An 18,392-nucleotide genomic window follows, 5' to 3' on the forward strand; every position below is an offset into this window, starting at 1 on the left:
ATATTTTGTCTGGAAAACCCCCCTTAAGTTCATCCTAGCTCTACGAACAACAATGTAGGCTATAATAACGAGCATGATCTCACAAGTTTCGTGGAAATCGCACTATTGGTAACAAAATTATAATAGGCCAAAGTTGTCGGTTCTTTGCAAAATCCAAAACTGAATGTCAATATCACTTGAAAGTGGATATTTTCGCATAATATACGTATATATTAAGTGCTATGTACTAATTGGACAAATACACACTCAAATGTCTTTATAAAAGGAATACACAAAACCTTTCATAGCGTCCAGCTTCCGGTTTCTCGACTTGTTTTAGATTTCCAACCTCCAACGCAGCGGAAATTCCAAATTGTGATTAATCTTCCTTGATACTCTCGTTCGGTTGTGGATAAAATCCGGCTCAATAGGTTACGGTGGGCGAGTCACTTAACCCGTATGGATGAAGATGATCCAGCCCGGAAAGTCTTTAAGGGCAATATCTATGGTAGCCTACGCGATGGCGTAGGTCAGGACGCCAGACAGCTTTTAAGGATATCGAATTGATGGACCTCGGCGCAAAACCGGGATGTCTGGACTTCCTTATTGAGGTAAGCCTAGACCGGATACCGGTTGTTGCGCCGTTGATGATGATACTCTCGACAGTTTCCTATTGCAAATAACACCTACACCCATATTTGTTGCTTTCGACATTTTCAAACAATTAAAGTTTGACCCACTTTCTAAAGCTTCTTAAATTTTCGACCCCGTTCTATAATAAAGATGCGTAAAAATAAAAAGGATATATTTGAAAAGACGGAAAAAGGGCTACAAAATCAAATAGAGTTTTGTTCTACTCGCATACAAACCCTTGATTAGAGAGAATATTCAGCGGAACATTTTTTATTCCATTTGAAACCCTAGTGAATGGTCCTCGTCCAAATTTATGATGCCCATTGTATTCACTCTAATACGATGAAATTTCCAGGAATTGAATGGGGAATCTTAATTTAATAATCATTTCCTTTTATTTCGCCCAAAATGAGCCTGTTCATCTGAAAACTTAATTAAATTTTGAAAATAATGGACAAAAGGGAACAATACATCCGAATATAATCTCACCAATAGTACTTAATAAGTCTGTCACCAAAACAATAAAGTTTTTTTTTCTTTTTTTTGTAAAAATAAACCATCCCCCCTTTCGCGGTAATAAAATGGCCAGTTTGTCCATTTAGAGAGTGGATCCATCCATCCACTGAAAGCAATGGCAGTCTAATCCGCTTACACTGCCAACAATCGGATCCAAGGTATTGGCCTCGACAACGAAAATTCTATGGTTATTGTGGAACTGAGCAGCTTGGAATAAGCTCCGTATAGCACCGTAATTCCATATGTTTTCATTCAGATATGCCCACATTGTATACTTAAGGGCATTGTGCGTACTTTTGACGTTCAGATTTGTTGAATTTTCCAGTTCAAGCCCATTCTTCTCTGTTTACATAAACCACATTTCATGCTACTCCATACTCATTTCTAACCAGAAAATCAGTAATTTTAACAAGTGGAACATCATTTTGTAATTGTTAATTTAGAAGTAGTTTGGAGTACCATCGTCAGTCATTATAGAAAGCTTATGCGGCATACTGAGTTCAGTAAGGGTTGAATTTTCAACTCCATCTCTGGAGAAGGTGGAGCATTCATGGGGGCAGAGGAGGGTAAGACTTTCTCTTCAAACCCGATGAAAACTTATCGCGGGCCCTCCCACTTACAAAAGATGTAACCCCTCAAAGTAGGGTTTTTTTGATATCATGATGGTGAAGTTTGAATTCTCAACAATAACCCGTGAAAAAAAAGGATGAGGAGGACGAGCCGAAGGAAAAGGAGGTGCCCCCTTTCTAATCCGTTTAAAGAATAACAGTAGCGACTCCCGATAATAGTTATGATGCCCCAAATTGGGGGTTTTCATGTCAAAATGGTAGAGCTTAACTTTGAACTCCATCCCGTGGAAAAAAGAGCCGTGAAAGGGGAAGCATCAGCCACCCTCCCTAAAAAGTTTTAAATGGGGCAACACAACATATTATCATGGCAAAGTTGAATTTTTCAGCCACATCCCCGGAGAGAGGGGATAAAGAAGGTATGCAAAATTGTGACGGTTATCCCCGTTAAAAGGCTATGGTGCCTATTTTCATATCATTTATACACTTATTAGTAGGGCGCAATCATCGTCAGGATATGCAAGGGCGGCTGCCTCTATAACACCCCCTACACAAGAGAAAGGCGACTAACGATTTCGTCCAGGGCAGAGGCAACTCCCCAGACGCTGCCTCACCCCTCCTCCTTTTTATACAAACGTAAAATTAACATGGGTGCGAAATATGTATATCCAAGTTAGAATCCTAAATAGTTTAAGCCTAAGCTAGGCTAGAGCTAAATTTTTGTTTGGGTTGCACATCGCAACGATGTGTATTAGTGATATGAAGATAGTCCCTTTTCAGGTCTTCATAATCTTCAACGGGAGGAAACCGCCACAATTCTGCAATGGCGTTACAAATGGAGGGAGAGGACTTCTTCTTCCTTTCGCATCCCGTCTTTATCCCCTGCCTCTCGGGGGTGGGTCTGCAAATCCATCAGGTTACGAAAACAGAAGATGTCCTTTCTCGCCCTATCTCGCCCACACTACAAATTTTCCGCTAAACCTACTGATGGTATAGTGGTATCACAGTTAGACCATGTGCAAAGATTTAACTATTAGAAAAATCATCGAAAGAGTCGGTCGTGCACTATTGGGGAGAGTCGGATCTGTCAACTACCTGTGATCCCCATTATCCAACCAAAGACTACACACCCATCTCTGCCTTTTTCCCTACCTATAAAAAAAGATGAAAGCGTAATCACAACTTTCCTTCGCTGTTGGAACTCGGAAAATACGCCGGGGGCTTATATATAGTACTGGGAAAAGCCAGGTCCAGCCTCCTGCCGCGTAGTTCCATTTTCAACCGAAAATTTACTACCAACAAAGATCCTTCTTCCAACAATAAGAAAGGACCTCTCTCCAATACACCAAAAGGGTCGAAATGCGAACATCTTCACTTCCATATATGACATTAGAAGTTTGTACGGCCAGTAGTAATACCTTAGAAAAGGCAGTAGTTCCCCACTCCAATCCTCCGTTTCCAAAGCCATTCGCGGCCACTGCTCTTTTTCAACCCGACATAGAAATAGAAACGTTTTATCTTTCAACCTTGTTTTTTGCTGGAGAAAACTAGCAAAATGCAAGATATTGTGGACGACCAGGGATAGTATTTCACTACAATTCTCCGTTTCTAACCAAATACCCGGCAGACTGTCAGCTTATTCTTGGTCGTGCATTGGAAGTTAAAAAAGAAATCTCAGAAATACAATTTAAAGGCTAAGAAAAACATTTCTCAAACACCGGCATCGGTCTCAACTTCCAGTCAGCGAGGTCTCCATTTTCAAGGCTCAAAAGAGGCTCCTTTGCGAGATATATAGAGCCTCAAACACAACACAGACGACGATCAGGAAAATACACTTCCCAGCGCCTGGACGCATCTCCACAGATCTTTGAGCTTGACCTTGCAATATTGAACACAATCACAAGAATGACTAAACTTTCATGGTATGCTATTGACGAAAAGATAGGAAACTCTACTCTATAAGGTGAGGTGGGAATGAGGCATAGGATCACTTACTCTTAAGAATAAGACGTTAAACCCGCAACTTAGTAAATGAGGTCAGGTATACGTCGAGCCTGCCCGGAAACAAAACTGAGAAACTAATGTATATATCCGACACACAAAAATAAAGTTGGGAGCCAGAATAGGATTTCTTTTGGAGGTTTATCATGAAAAAATCTAACGAAAGTTGAGCACCTCATTGCCGGTATTTCTAATGCTGGATAATGGAAATAATAACCAAGATAATAAGACAAGGAAAGATGAGAAACTTAATATAGCAAAACAGTTAGGACAATCACCATCATCATCAACACCATTACAGCTGATATCTGGTCTAGGCATGGCTTAACGAGGAACTCCAAACATCCCGCTTTTGTGCCGAGGTCCAACAATTAGATTTCCCTAGTAGCTGTCTGACGTCCTAACCTACGCCATCATTCCATCTGAGGCAGGGCCCTCTTTTTCTACCATAGATATGCCCTTATGGACTTTACGAGGTGGATCATCCATACAGATTAAGTGACTTGCGCACCGCAACCTCTTGAGCCAGATTTTGTCCACAACCAGACAATCATCGATTAATTTTTTGCATATTGTCTTGCCTTCATGCATGTGCAGTTAAAGATCTAGGGCTGCCTGCTCGTCTGAATGAAGGTATATTGTACATCTCCGATCGATATTGTCAGCGTAGGCCAGTAGTTGGATGGACTTAAAGAATATGGTGCCTCCCGCATTTAGGGTCTTAGACCATTGTTGATATGGAATTGTCTTGAGAGTGACCCTTCTGCTTTTATCTGGCCTTGAACATTGCTCAAGGTCAGCGTAATCAATCTTAGAAATATCGTCGGGATGTCGAATCCTCTCACGGCCGTGTACAGTTTTGCCTTGACTATGTTATCATAAGCGGCCTTGAAATCAACGAAAATTCGTGGAAATGTCATATTCCAACTGTGTTTTCATCGCTGACTGCAGAGAGAAAAATGTCTTGCTGATTTGCCTGGAGTGAAGTGTCTTTGGTAAGGACCGATGGTGTTTTGGGCGTATCGGGCTATCAGACCTAGCAAGGTAGCAAAGATTATCTTATAGATGGTACTCACCAAAGTGATACCTCTATAATTGGGATATAATTATGTATGGGGCAGGTAATACCTCGTTGCCAATCGTCAGACATTGATTCACTTTCCCACACCTTGAACATAAGTTGATAAACCGCTTCTTGTAGTTGGTCGCCTCCATGTTTAACCAATTCAGCTGTAATTCTACTGGCTCCTTGTTTCTTCCATGCTTGGTGGTAGTAACATTTGCCGATCGTCTTGAGTTGGCGGGACCTCCAACTCGCCGATATTTTGGTTATTGAACAGTTCATCAAAGTACTTAATCCATCACTCCAATATGCCCATTCTGTCGAAAATCGAATTTGCCTCTTTGTCTCGGTAGAATGAGCATCGAGGTGTATAAGGCTCCATCCTGCTGACTTGTTGGTAAAACTTCTGCATTCGGTGAGGTTGCTGCAGACATGTTGGTCTTCCCTGGCTTCCTTTTTCGCTCTGTAAAGTCGATTCTTCGCTCGAAGGAGTTCGTCATAGGCCTCTATGCGTCCCCGTATTCTTCGAGATTGCAGAATTACCCGGTATGCAGTATTCTTCCGCTCCGTTGTTAGCTTACATTCAACATCGAACCAGCCGTCCGAACCTGCTTTGCGAGTGAGGCCAAGTGTGCTTGTGGGCGTATCAATGATAACGTTCTTCAGATGGTTTTCAAGATAATTTATTGATGCTTCATCTCCTGAACATCTGGTAGCTACGGTTATTGCGGCATCCATTTCCCCCTTATAGGTGTTACGGAGGACTTTGTTGTGGATGATTTCAGTATTTATGCTCACCTGATTGTCAGAGAGGATTCTAAGCGGTTTTGTAGTTCGAGCCTGGATCACTACGCCAATGTGAAAGTGATCTGAGTCTATATTGACCCCTCATTCTTCAAGGCTGAAAGGTAGCGGTGTTCAATTAGCACGTGGTCAATGTGGTTAAAAGTGGTCCCGTCTGGAGAGGCCCATATATGCATGTTTTTGAACCGCTTTGTGCGCAAATCAGGTAGTTTCAACAACCATATCGTGTGAGACTGCTAGTTGAATAATCCACAGTACGTTATCATTAATTTTATGTAAGCTATAGGATCTGACGTATAGCCTGTGCACGGATTCCATCTCTACTTGCTGAAAATCTGCAAGTATGATTTTGATATTATCCTTAGGACAGGTTTCGAGGGTCTGCTCTAGTCCCTCGTAGTAGGTATTCTTCTTGGACTCTGTAGTCTCCACGTGAAAGTTAATTAGGCTTATATCTTAAAATTTGCGTCGTAGGAGATTTAGAGAGTAGAGTTACAATATATATAGTGGCTCTTCTCCAGGAAGTCGATCCCCATCTAGTGCATCATTTGCAACGCGATTACATTAGCCTTATATGGGGACAGGGTATTGCCAGCATTCTGTCTGTATAGATAGGGGCGCTTTGGGTATGAAAGGTTTTGTTAATTTTTCATGTTTATTATTCGAGTACGTGACGGTTTCATTTATGCATAGATCGTAGTATATATACGTTGAACGTACGCGATATACAATTCGGAGTGGTCCTGTCTTTTTGTCTCGTAGGAAGTACCCATTTGATGCAAAAAGCAACTTTGACCTACTGTAACTTTGTTAATAATACTGGGATTTTCTCCAAACTATCCAATAGGCTGCTCCATATCGAAGCCTACATTAATTCAAAATGTCTGGGTTTAGTTTCAATTTAAGGGGAGTTCGCAGTAAATTTTAAAAATATATTAATATGCTATTGTTAACTTTAATTGGGCAGATATTGTTGTGGAGAGTGTTTCGGGGATGTCATATACAGGGATCATCATGACTTTTTTCATATTTTTCTGGTGGGTAGTTTCTGAGTACGGTTTTTTAATTTAAGTGACCACTTTATGACCCCCTCATTCCCCCGTTTCGCAATTAGCTTCAAAACTGATACCTGATCGAATGAATCGAAACCTTTCGTTTGATACCCCACATGACTATATTCGGTGAAAAATATTTCACACCCTTCTTTTGCATATATGCGGATCCTCCTTAAGTTCCATAAAGAACGATGTAACTCACTGCATGCGTGCGGGTTGACACTTCCCACCTTCCCAGTAAATTTGGTGTCAATTGGTACAGACGTTTTTGAGAAAAGTGCAAGTGACGGATAGACAGGCAGTAAACCAATATTACTGAAGTTTTGTTTTCAACAAAACCTTACAAAATACCGGGTTTACTCCGCCGAGAGTAAAAAAATCAGGAATGGAGTCCCGCGATCAACGATGAAAAGTGTACGACTGATAACATACTCCTCTTCCGGGTACCGATGATGCTCCGCTAATGCGGTTTCCTCGTTGCCTTAGCATATATCGCCCATTGAATATGGAAATGACCTTGTAAGCTCTACGGGTGGTTAGGACTAAGGACGAAGGAGCAAACTATTTCCTATCTTATTGTAAAAGGATCGGGGATAAATATTTTTCTCGTCAGAACGATGAAACATATTCGGCAATTTTAGAACCTTACGTACATAAATACTTCCACATTACCTAAGTCGACCTGTTTAGACAAAATGCCTTTGATTTTACGCTAGCAGACGAAGATGTATAGCATTACTCATATTTGAGCGAGTCTGGTAAAGTAGATTCAATTTCAAAAAATAAAAATATATAGCTTCACCCTCCATGAGAAAGTACCAAATCATCAAAATGCTTATAGTAGACCTTCCTTAACTGAATGTTTTGCTATCCTCTATTCCTCCCCTTTCTCTTCTCTTGGCTGGAACCGGCATAATGTAACAAGTCGCATATTAATGAATTCTTAAGACCATTTATAGCTAATTAGATCTTTGGTACTAAATTACATATGTATATTGCAAAAATTGGATGTTGTTGAAGTGATTAATGAAATGTAGTCAAAGAAATAATTGCCTTTGAGTATCGAATTAATTAAAGAAGAAATTTTTACATATGTGAAAGTTTGTATTTGAAAAATGAATAAATCTCTACTCCTTGTTTGTTACAGATTCAAACTGGACCGGATATCCAACGAGCAGGTAACGCCAAGAGTTTCTGCAGGTATGCTACTTGCTTCTTTTAAATGATGATTTATCCATTAGAACTTAGAATGAAGCTCAGTTCGTATGAACAGCGAAACGAGCTTAATTTATTTTCTCCCTAATGAGAACGGCCATTATCTAACAAATTTATTTACTTTCGAATAATTTCTCCATCATCTGTCACGTCAAAATCACTTTTCTTTTTATTCCCTCCCAGAATGGGGCTCTTCTGGCTGGTCAGCACCAGAGGTCTACGTGGAAATTCAGGACACCACATCGGATCTCAGCAGCGAAGTCATCAAAGTAAATTCAACGGACCTAATAGCCGAAGGTAATTTATCTAACCCAGAACAGGTACACGGCGTCTGCAGGAAATTAGATAAAGTCAATTGTGTGCAACATTAGTGCTCAAATTAGGAAATAAGATTGGCTGCACATCTGTGCCTTGGTCTTGATTGCAATCTTCTTGCGGTGATGTATCGATGTACAGGAAAAGTCCATTAAAGGCTTGGTAGAAGCTTTTCCATTAGTACGGCTAAGAAATCACATTTCCCACTTAACTTAATTCAACTGTTTCAAAGGTGATGGAGAGTAAAATGGGCAGGAGAAGTGTCTGCAATAAAAATGAAATTGAATCACCTGAGTTTCTAAAAAGGAATGCAATCAGGTTCACTATATTCTCATATGTAAGGTCAGTCGAAAAGTTTTCATAAATGTTTCAAACGTCTCTATGCTATGTACATAATTGTGGTACCTTATTAAGCTAGTAGGTGACGAAAGAGAAATTAAATTTATATTGGTAGCATAGAGAAAAGCAACGGTTAACTTCAGATAGGAAGATATAACTTCCAAAAGATTAAATCATCCTCAAATCTTGTGTCAAAAGATACAGCCACTCATGGCTAGTCGAAATCCTTAAAGCTCTTTCTGTGCAAGACCATGATTTAGCCAGTCCTCACGTATTGTTTAGAAACTTGGATCATTAACAATAAATTTGCAACACTTTTTAGTAACATAATACTAAATAAAATCCAATTTTCTTACCCCTTCCTTCCTCTTCTCTCAATTCATTAATCCTCAATTTGCTATAATGGATATTTCAATTCGTTTACTATTGTTGTGTTATTGCTACCTCTATGGGCAACTGGATGGACACCGGCTAAAATGAATGCACAAAATTATGATTGCAATACAATTTTGGTATGTTTTTCGAAATCCAGTCTTCCTGTCGACCGTTGAACGATTCTTCGTGCTTCCAGCCGTGCTAAGGCAAACCTTCCCTATTGGGAACTCTTTTCGCCATCATTGCATCGCAGGCGTTGACAACAACCTTAATTATTTATTCGGACAACTTTTCTGCTGATCCTCGATCCATATTGGCGGAAATCACCATCAAGTCAAACCTATCTCCGTCAAGGAAATTATCCTTCCATGTTGAAGCTGTTAGTTTGGGATTTTGAGCATTTCAGTGCTCCCCGATGTCAAGCATTGCAGGCTGGTGCTATTGGGGAATTCTTCAGTAAGCCTCCATCTCGTCTTAGACAAAATCTAACAGATAGCAAAGGTGTCGTCCATGATAGAACCCAGATAGAACCGATTATTCGATATATATTTGACTCACTGTTATTGGTAATTCCTATTTCCAAAGTTGGAGGCGTTTCGAGCAGCCTACGACCGCTGATGTTGGTATGCCTGCTACTCCCTTCAGGTGCCCATACACTGGATATTACGCATAGATATATCTATGCGTCAGAAGCTACGTTTTCTTGTGTTGTCCATAACTCATCTAATATCCAACTGGGTTTGGAAGCTATAAACGTGGAAGACTTTCTTTTACCCCGGATGAAACCCTCTGTTCACTCCTCGACTTCTTGAAGCACTTAGTTTCCAAACACCCACATTGCAGCTTGCTTACTCTGGTCGAAAATCCATGCACTACTCTTGCCAATTTTATATGGTTCGCAGAAGAAAACTGCGTCCGCGGAGATCCTAACCCCTTATGGGGTCTTGCGTTCAAAGCCAGATTAGTGCTAATTAGATATGGCCCATCTAAACCTGCACCCCAACTAGCATAATAGTGACAAAACATTGAGCGTTCGCTGCCAAAGTTTTAGCGGGACGGAGGCGTTCACAGCATTAGTCTGTAAGCCATTTCGGAAGGACCTTAAGGCCAAGGTGAACAGTTACAATCAAGTTGCAAATTGTGGTCCAGTCCCATTTTCGTTACCCTCGTTAGTTTCCTTTTCATGATGGCCTTCCTACAAGCTTTTACAACTACAGCCAGATATGGTATGAAAGTTTCTTTTTCGAGTCCCACCAATATACCTTTGGTGGTAGTAGTTTTCTGTTTAAAATAACGCAACCGATAAAAAAAATCTCTTTAAGGTACCATAGTGATGCCCCTCAATCAAAATGCTCCCATCTTGGTGTCTCCTTAAATAATTTTCTTGATTGTATATTTCTATATTTGAAATTTTAAATCCTTGTATGTCTTGTGAGTGGGGGCTTAACAATACACCGAAAGTTTTCCCTGCTTGTCGTGAGAAGCGAATAAAAGGGATAGAAATTTGTGGGTAAGCAACCTGCAAATTTAAAACCATATGACTACCGAAACGTCAAAAATGCCACCGATAGCGACTTACCTCACGCCGGAAACCTTTTGCTATTGAAACCGGACCAAACCAATCGTAGTTTTTAGGTGTGCATACACCCCTCCAAATTGTTGCGAGGATCCCTGAGTGCTCGCTTTCTTAAACTTGAGCGTGAATTTCATCGATATAAGCTGGACGTTCTAGGCCTAAGCAAAGTAAGATGGTGGGACTCTGGAGAGTACCGATCTCTCTCATGTGACAATGTGTTTTTGTACTCTGTAAAGCCTTGGACTGCTCGAACATGTAATGGGAAAGCACTATCTTGGCGACCGTAACGATAATGGTGGGAGGTTCGTGGATTTCGTCATCATTGGTGACACATTATTGGAGCACAGATTTAGGAATTGTCCCCTGGACATGCGCAACAAGAGAGGCGCTGGCTTCAGCCTCGAAGGGGATGAACATTTGATGGTCGCTTATTTTCGGTTGCGTGTTGCGTTCGTCACTTCTTGAAGGGTTGAAGAACTACGACCCTCCAAGTTCAACATCGAACTTTTGTATGATCCAGCTATTGCTCGACAGTAGGGGAGCTATCCTACTGATTAGACGGCAGATACACTGTGTAACCTACATAAGAATATCGACGAACACTGGGTCGCCATCAAAAATGGTATTTTTTCGTGTGCTATGCAGGTCGTGGGCTATGTCTCGAAGAGACCTAGCTGACTGCGTAGCCGTAAATCCCCAGACCCGAGTGTCGCGATCGAGAGGAAAGATCCACGACGGATCACAATCCCGACCATGGTTTCTTCTGCCTCAGATTGTTATTGAGGCGCGGCCCCTGAGGTTTCCTCCCTTCCTTGACATCCTCAGGCCATTATTTAGAGGCGGTCCCTATTAAAATTTTGCGGGGTCAAGGAGGAGAGGGAACCACAGGGGCCGCGCCTCAATACCGATCTGAGACAAAAGAAACCATAATCGGAATTATGATCCGTTGTGGATCTTCGCTCTCGATCGCGACAGTCGGGTCCGGAGCGCGGTCGAGTGATTTTTTCTATTTTCCAGTTTTAGTCCGCGCTCTGGTTTTCGTCACTAGGCCGTCGCGAATTTCTTTGTTTGTGGTCTATTTTTAAATCCGGTGTGGACTCACGCTTCAGTATAGACACTTTAATTTTGTACTAATGACATGTTAGGGGTCAAAGCGCTAAATTCCGAATGTGTACACCATTGCATTTCCTCTATTACTAGAGCATGAATAATGCTATCCGTACCTGCGGACTTGAACGAGTTAATTACCTATTTCACTTGTTCCCGTGAAAATACTTTGCATGCCAGAGTCCAATCTTCCAGTTGACCCGAGATGAGCAAGCAAATGCTTTGCCACTTCTTCACCACTTGCTGCGTACTAACCTAACCTAACTGCTAGCTACGTTTTTTGACAAGGATCCGCTTTAGCTTGGAGGTTGCCTCAAAAGAGAGTTGGTTTCTTCGCAGAAGTTTTTGGCATCTTGAGGGGACAGCTCTCTTCGAAAGCTTCTCTCATGCTGGTTGTGAACATCTGGGTTATTTTCTCAATTCCGGCAATGGATACGTCTCCCAGAGATCGTAACTCGGGCGCTCAGTTCTGTTTTATACGTCGCCCAATCTGTCTTATGTGGATTTCGAAACGGAGTGGGTGGAGGTGGATCCATGCCTATTACGAAATCAATACGCCTGTGATCCGAGAGCGTGATAGCGTTTGATATTCTCCACTCTCCGACGAAAGCTGCAATTTCAGGGGATGACACCATGATGTCTGACCACGTTGAAGAAAGTGGGTTCCTTATGCAAATTGAAGATCTGCAATTCGGTTCCTATCAGATACTCTAGTAGTTTCGATCCTCTTGCTTTGAAATTGGAAGTTCCCCAGCATTTCCCCACCAGGGCGTTCACATCACATCCTGCTATTATTCCCATGGCAAAAAGTAAGCGTATTGGTTAGCTCTGATGAATGTTCCACTGGGAACTTCGTCTATAGTACGTTATAAGGGAAATAAACAGAGCACCATAGAATCTGCTTATCCTCCTGTTCGCTTTTTATGGTCAATTTGATCGTTGTATTGCCATAAAGTAGGTGGTAACCAAGATAGCTTGGAGGTCTTTTGAAAATACCATGCAGGAGCGGAGTTTATCACTTCTATTAGCATATAATAAGTCAGCATGTCCGAAGTTTAATCTCCTAATTTCCCTACCAACAACCCATGGTTCTTGTATATACATGTCTTTTGCCGATTGATAAGTGCAGTCGCCGGTTTACAATACTGCAATGAAGATGCCGTGGGCTGCACATCCCCTTCGATGGTTTTAGGAGCCGACACTTTTAATTTGACAGTTCTAAGCCCGCACTAGAATCAGTAGCCGGTTCAGGAACGCCGATAGTGAGGAAAGTTCCCGGCCTATCGGCTCCTCCTCCTGCTTTGCTACCTACTAGTATCCATTGAGGTTATTCTGAACCCCAAGTTATTCCAGGACCTGAGCACCATTACGTTCCTCTTCTGGAAGCCAGAGAAAGCACTTTTTAAACGATGGTAGCTCAGGACCCCTCTTCAGGGCCAGTGGCGCAGCCTCCCATATATCGTTGAATGAGGAGCAGTGCTGTCTAAGCTCGTTCGTGCCTTCGTAGGCGAAGTTTATCCGTGTACCGTGTAATTATTGGTAGAATACAGTCCCTGCGGCTAGATGGAGTTTCCTCTGCTACCCACTCTGCTGTTTATCGTAACTGGACGGATTGGTGTCGTCATGCAAGACCCATCAATCGGCTTTGATAGCTTTGGCTGCAAATGAAGACTTAGCCGCTGCCGGCCTAGCCTTCTTTGCAGGCATTTGAGCCGAAGAGTTGGGATCGTCAGAAGACCGCTGCCGCGTTGGTTTGCCTTCAGCCGCATTTGCCCCAGACGATCCTTTTTCTTCTACATTGGCACAATCCAGGGGTTGTGCTGTGCCTTTGCGCTCAGGGTTGGATTGTCATGATCAAAGTGCCGTTTTTTGTTTTTGTTTTTTAGGGTTTTAGTTACTTCATAGTTGGCTGCCATGGCCGTTGTTTTACCGGGGAGAATAAGTCGATCTCGGCAGAGCCCGTTTTTGCCGAGACAAGGCTAGTTGAAACTGGGGGTCGCCTAGTACCCAGAGTTCACCGTTTCCGGCCACATCTTAACCCCTGTAACTACTCAGCGCTCGGCACGGTAGTCACACCTTTGCTTGGGGTTTTGATTACTGCTTAGCTCCAGGTGTCACCTCTGGTTTCCCGGAGGATCCTTCTTACTGCCCTGCCGCACCACGACAAAGTAGGTATTCGTCGAGGGAGAAGAAAGAATAGAAGAAATAATATGTATGCCATGAGGCAATCAGCTTATATTCACCATAGTAGTTTTTACATACTGTCTGTATTATCCTAGTCTCCAGGTAGAGATTAGCGATTCTGTATGCCCTCGTGCAGAAATGACCTAAACGTACCCTCAAGATACTTTGGTAACCGAAAGGATTTCTATCATAAGTCAAGTAAAGGGATCTACTTTCGCTATAATTTGCAGGTTGCTCTCCACCATCTGTAAAGGTAGGAAACGATAGGAGGAATCTTTCCAAACAGTTACGCTGCTAGGAAAGAGTTTATCTTTTAGATAAAATTTTGTTATTACTTGTCATCATCAATTAATTGGAAAGAGCTTTTCAATTGCTGCTTTCGATAATTTCGTTACGTTTTTACAAAAATTTCCAATTTCTTCAACTCATCAAATAAGTTTTGAGTGCGGGGTCGAGATTTTTTGGGTTCCACGAAACCGCATGCCACTGGAGTTGGGATTCCACAAGCGCACATAACCCTGTATTGAATATTGTGGCCTTTTTCACAAAATCCTTGAAAAATCGATCACATAATAACCTCGTTTGATACTGAGCATTTCGATTCTCATTACCAAATAAATTACGCATCCAAACAATTTTTCGTTTGGTTGATTGCTAGGGGCAGAGGAGATAGATATACTTCACATCTCATCATGCCAATTATCCTCATAATGCCTTCTTCAACTTTTCATAATCTGTCTTTGAAACAAAATCTCGGGATGATGTGGGTCGAAGAAGTTTGTCCTCAAACGCCCCAAGACAGTGCTCCTTCCATGCATTCCAAATACATCCCTCTCAATCGATGTGATGAACTTTCAATTGGGCTTATTATTTGGGACATTTCTTCATCATCCCCAACAGCTCAGGCGAAAGGACAGCAAAGGAGTAAAGAACATATCACAAGATTAATATCAGACTTTTTGTCGCTTCGTTCGCATAAATTATTCAGAACAGAAAACAGAAAGATGACCGAAATTCAGTCGGTGATGTCATGTATCTAAACAAGCAGGTTTTCAAGACAGTAAATGTGTACACAAATGTGCATGTATGTAGACATTATACAAACATGTGTTTCAAGGGTGAGGAAGGATCAAACGACATAGCGTACGCTTTCCGGAACGGATATTCATGGGAAAAATGTCAGTCGAAAAATCCAATTAAATGTCTACAGTGTGGTGTAGCTTATGTAGCGGAGTCAGTTTTGTTGCTGGGAAAGTATCTATGCGTGCTTAAATGGCTGCGGATGGCTTTAAGATGGAAGTCAGGCCGTTAGATTTACGATTTCGTGGCAACTTGTAGAGATACAGAACAAAGAATTCTACCATTGAGTCCTGCGATCAAGAGAATAGAGATTATGCGGTTTAGTGGTATCTAGATGGGACTACATTACACTTGCTTGGATTTGCCTAGGCTTATCCTCTAAATCAATGAACCTATGTACATACATATGTATGAACGAGCATTGAAAAACACCCAGACAAATAGATGCATAATTTAGTGTCATGAATTTGAGGCTGCGCTTTCAGATTACAACCACTAACTGCGGATAGTAATCAAACATGCATTGCGTTTGTCATGAAAATTAATTAGTCTGCCCTTCAGTCTCAGGATTAAAGGCTCCAACTAGTCTGCGGTTGAAATAAATAATAAATGCAAAAAGGCCGAGGAGACAAGTCCGACTTGAAAGGAATCGATTAAAGTAATAAAATTTGTAGGCATTTAAGTGACTAATTTGTGTCCTTTTCACGAAAACTGAATAATATTCGCTCTAAAAAACTCCACTCCTGCGCTTTGAGAGTTAGGATGAAGGAGCCAGAAAAATACAAACTCCAAAATGATTTGAAGTGCAATGAATTAGGGATGTTGAAATATAACTAGGGCAAATACATCGCGACGAAAACCAACTAGATTTATATTTGGGATATACATTTTATCCTTTTTTCGAAAGGGTAAGAGCAAACCAAACGCTAACTCAAAAAACGTTTCGTACTGCCATTGCAGCTATGATACTTTCAGATGGATTCGTGTCCTCGTTGGATGCTTCTTCAAAGCACAGAGTATGTGATTTGAGTTGGGTACATATTCAAAGGTCGACCTCCAACATGCTTAATGCGGAGCATAAATGAAAGTATTGCAAGGGAATTGGAACACTTCGAGAGCAGTAGTTGTCAATGAAAAGGCGGGAGCTACTATACTGTCCTTTCAACATTTCCAAGCATCTGATGTGGATGGCATAGATGCCAGTGATTCTAAAGTCAGAGAGCAACTTCTAAGAAATACTTCCCTAGCAAGTCTTGCTTTGAGATACGCGCTTACCTCTTGGCAGAAGGTTAACGTGGTCTTCGTACCTAAGATGGGAAAGATGACAATGCAAATCCAGAGAACTTCATACAGATCGACTTAATATCATTCTCGCTGGAATGTCTGGTGAAATTGACTGAACGTCACATTCGTTAGAAGACGCTAAACTTTCACTGACTGAAACCAACAAGCTTACCTACGTGTAAAATCCGTTAAGTCTTCTCTTTATTCTCAGATTTCAATGATAAGGGACGAAACCCTGAAAGACGAGTACGCGATGTGGGTGTCCGTGGACATTGAAGGAGCTGAAAATTCGGTGGTGCTGTCAGACAGCTTTATTATGTTAACTTAGAGATTGCTAAGTACTAAAGTAAGTGTTAATCCTGCCTGACTACAAAGGCAACAAAAGGCTGCCCCCAATAGGTATGCTATCGACACTCCTGTGGAATATGATGATCTACACACTGCTAGACGAACTGTATCACAAGGCTGACATGGCTGTGTTAGCTATTGGTGGAGATCACGGAACACGGAACACGAACACGGAAATACACAACACGTCACCGATTTGATTGACAGTTGATAAATGGTTAGTAAATCCAAATGAGAAAAAAATGGTAATTTTTACAAAAGAGAAGAGACTGAATGGTCTTTGCCTTCCAGAAATGTGGGGAGCGAGACTTGAACCTTATGAAAAAGTTACATATCTAGGATTTATTCTAGATAAGAAGCTTCTTTGGAACAAACATTTGGAGGTAAATATAAAGCGACCTCTCCCAGCATATCGTGTGCAGGCGAGTATTTGCTCCGAAATGACAAACTCAGGGAGTAATAGTCCAATATTTGCTTATGCATCCGTAATGTGCTCGATTAAAGTGAAACTAAAGATTTTTAACTATAAACAAGCATCAGTGCAAAGAACTATATGTTTAGGTATTCCGGTGCCATGAGCACAACATCCGGCCCCCTAAACGCATTACTAAATTTGTAGCCCTTGGATATACATACATATATGTTCAGCAGCAGAATTACAATAAGAGAAACAGGATTACGGAGTAGGAGTCTACCTTTTTAATAAAGGCGCGAGGTGGTCTTTTCTCTTGGGGTAATACGAAACACTTTTTCAGGGTGAAGTCTACGCGATCCACAAAAATCCGGGTAAGGAACTCCAGACATCCGGTTTTGCGCCGAGGTCCATCAATTCGATATTCCTTAAAGCTGTCTGGCGTCCTGGCCAACGCCATCGTTCCATTTCATTGCCTCGTCTTCTCTCTCTACCATGGATATTGTCCTTATAGACTTTCCGGGCTGGATCATCCGGATTAGGTGACCCACCCAATGCAACCTATTGAGCTGGATTTTACCCACAACGTGATGGTCATGGTATCATTCAGAAATTTCGTCGTTATGTAGGCTTGCTTCAAAATCGTCCATCCTCATATAGGAGGCCAAAAATTTTTCAGAGGCAGGTTAAAGAGGACGCATGTTAGGGCATCCCCTTGTCTTCGACCGTTGTTGATGTTGAATGGTCTCGAGAGTAATCCTGCTGCTTTTATCTGGCCTCGCACATTGGTCAGGATCAGCCTAGTCAGTCTTTCGTTGGGATACCGAATTCTCTCATGGCCGTGAACAGTTTTACCGTGGCTATGCTATCATAGACGACTTTGGAGTCCATGAAGAGATGGTGCAACTGATGTCCATATTCCTACAGTTTTTTCACCGCTTGCCGAACTGAGAAAATCTGATCTGTTGCTGATTTGCCTGGAGTGAAGCCTCTTTGGTATGGGCCAATGATATTCTGGGCGTATGGAGCTATCCGGCCTAGTAAGATAGAGGAGAATATCTTATAGATATCTCCCTTTTTATGTATGAGACAGATAATGCCTAGTTGCCAATCGTCAGGCATTGATTCGCTGTCCCATATCTTGAGCAGAAGTTGATGAACCACTTGGTGTAATTGGTCGCCTCCATATTTAACCAATTCGGCTCCTGGCGACTTATGATGAAGCCGATGAATTGCACGGACTGTTTCTGTCGTCTTATGTTGGTGGGACCTCCAAATCGCCGATGTTCTGGTTGTTCAGTAGTTCTCCAAAGCACTCAACCCATCGCTCCAATATGCCCATTCTGTCGGAAATCAGTTTTCCCTCTTTGTCATACATAACAATAAATAATTGAACTACGTCGAAAAGGACAACTCAATAATACATATGTCATGGTCGAGGTCGGGATAATCGACAACGAATGGACCCTATAACTCCATCACTACCATCAACTGAAGTGTTCCGTCGACTGCACGCCTCTGTACTGTGGAAAGGAGGTTC

General features: G+C 41.7%; 1 protein-coding gene across 1 annotated transcript in view; it reads left to right on the forward strand.

Annotated features, from left to right (window-relative positions):
- The first annotated feature begins 7,768 nt into the window (after nucleotides 1-7,768).
- The window catches only part of LOC119658522, a 115,519-nt gene continuing 104,895 nt past the window's right edge, over nucleotides 7,769-18,392 (forward strand). Inside the window, exons 1-2 of the mRNA XM_038066001.1 lie at nucleotides 7,769-7,817; nucleotides 8,016-8,129. The gene's annotated coding sequence lies outside the window, so the exon portion shown is untranslated. The remainder of the gene's footprint in view (nucleotides 7,818-8,015; nucleotides 8,130-18,392) is intronic.

The sequence above is a fragment of the Hermetia illucens genome, chromosome 5, assembly GCF_905115235.1.
Source record: "Hermetia illucens chromosome 5, iHerIll2.2.curated.20191125, whole genome shotgun sequence".
In the NCBI taxonomy this organism is placed as follows: Eukaryota; Metazoa; Arthropoda; class Insecta; order Diptera; family Stratiomyidae; genus Hermetia; species Hermetia illucens.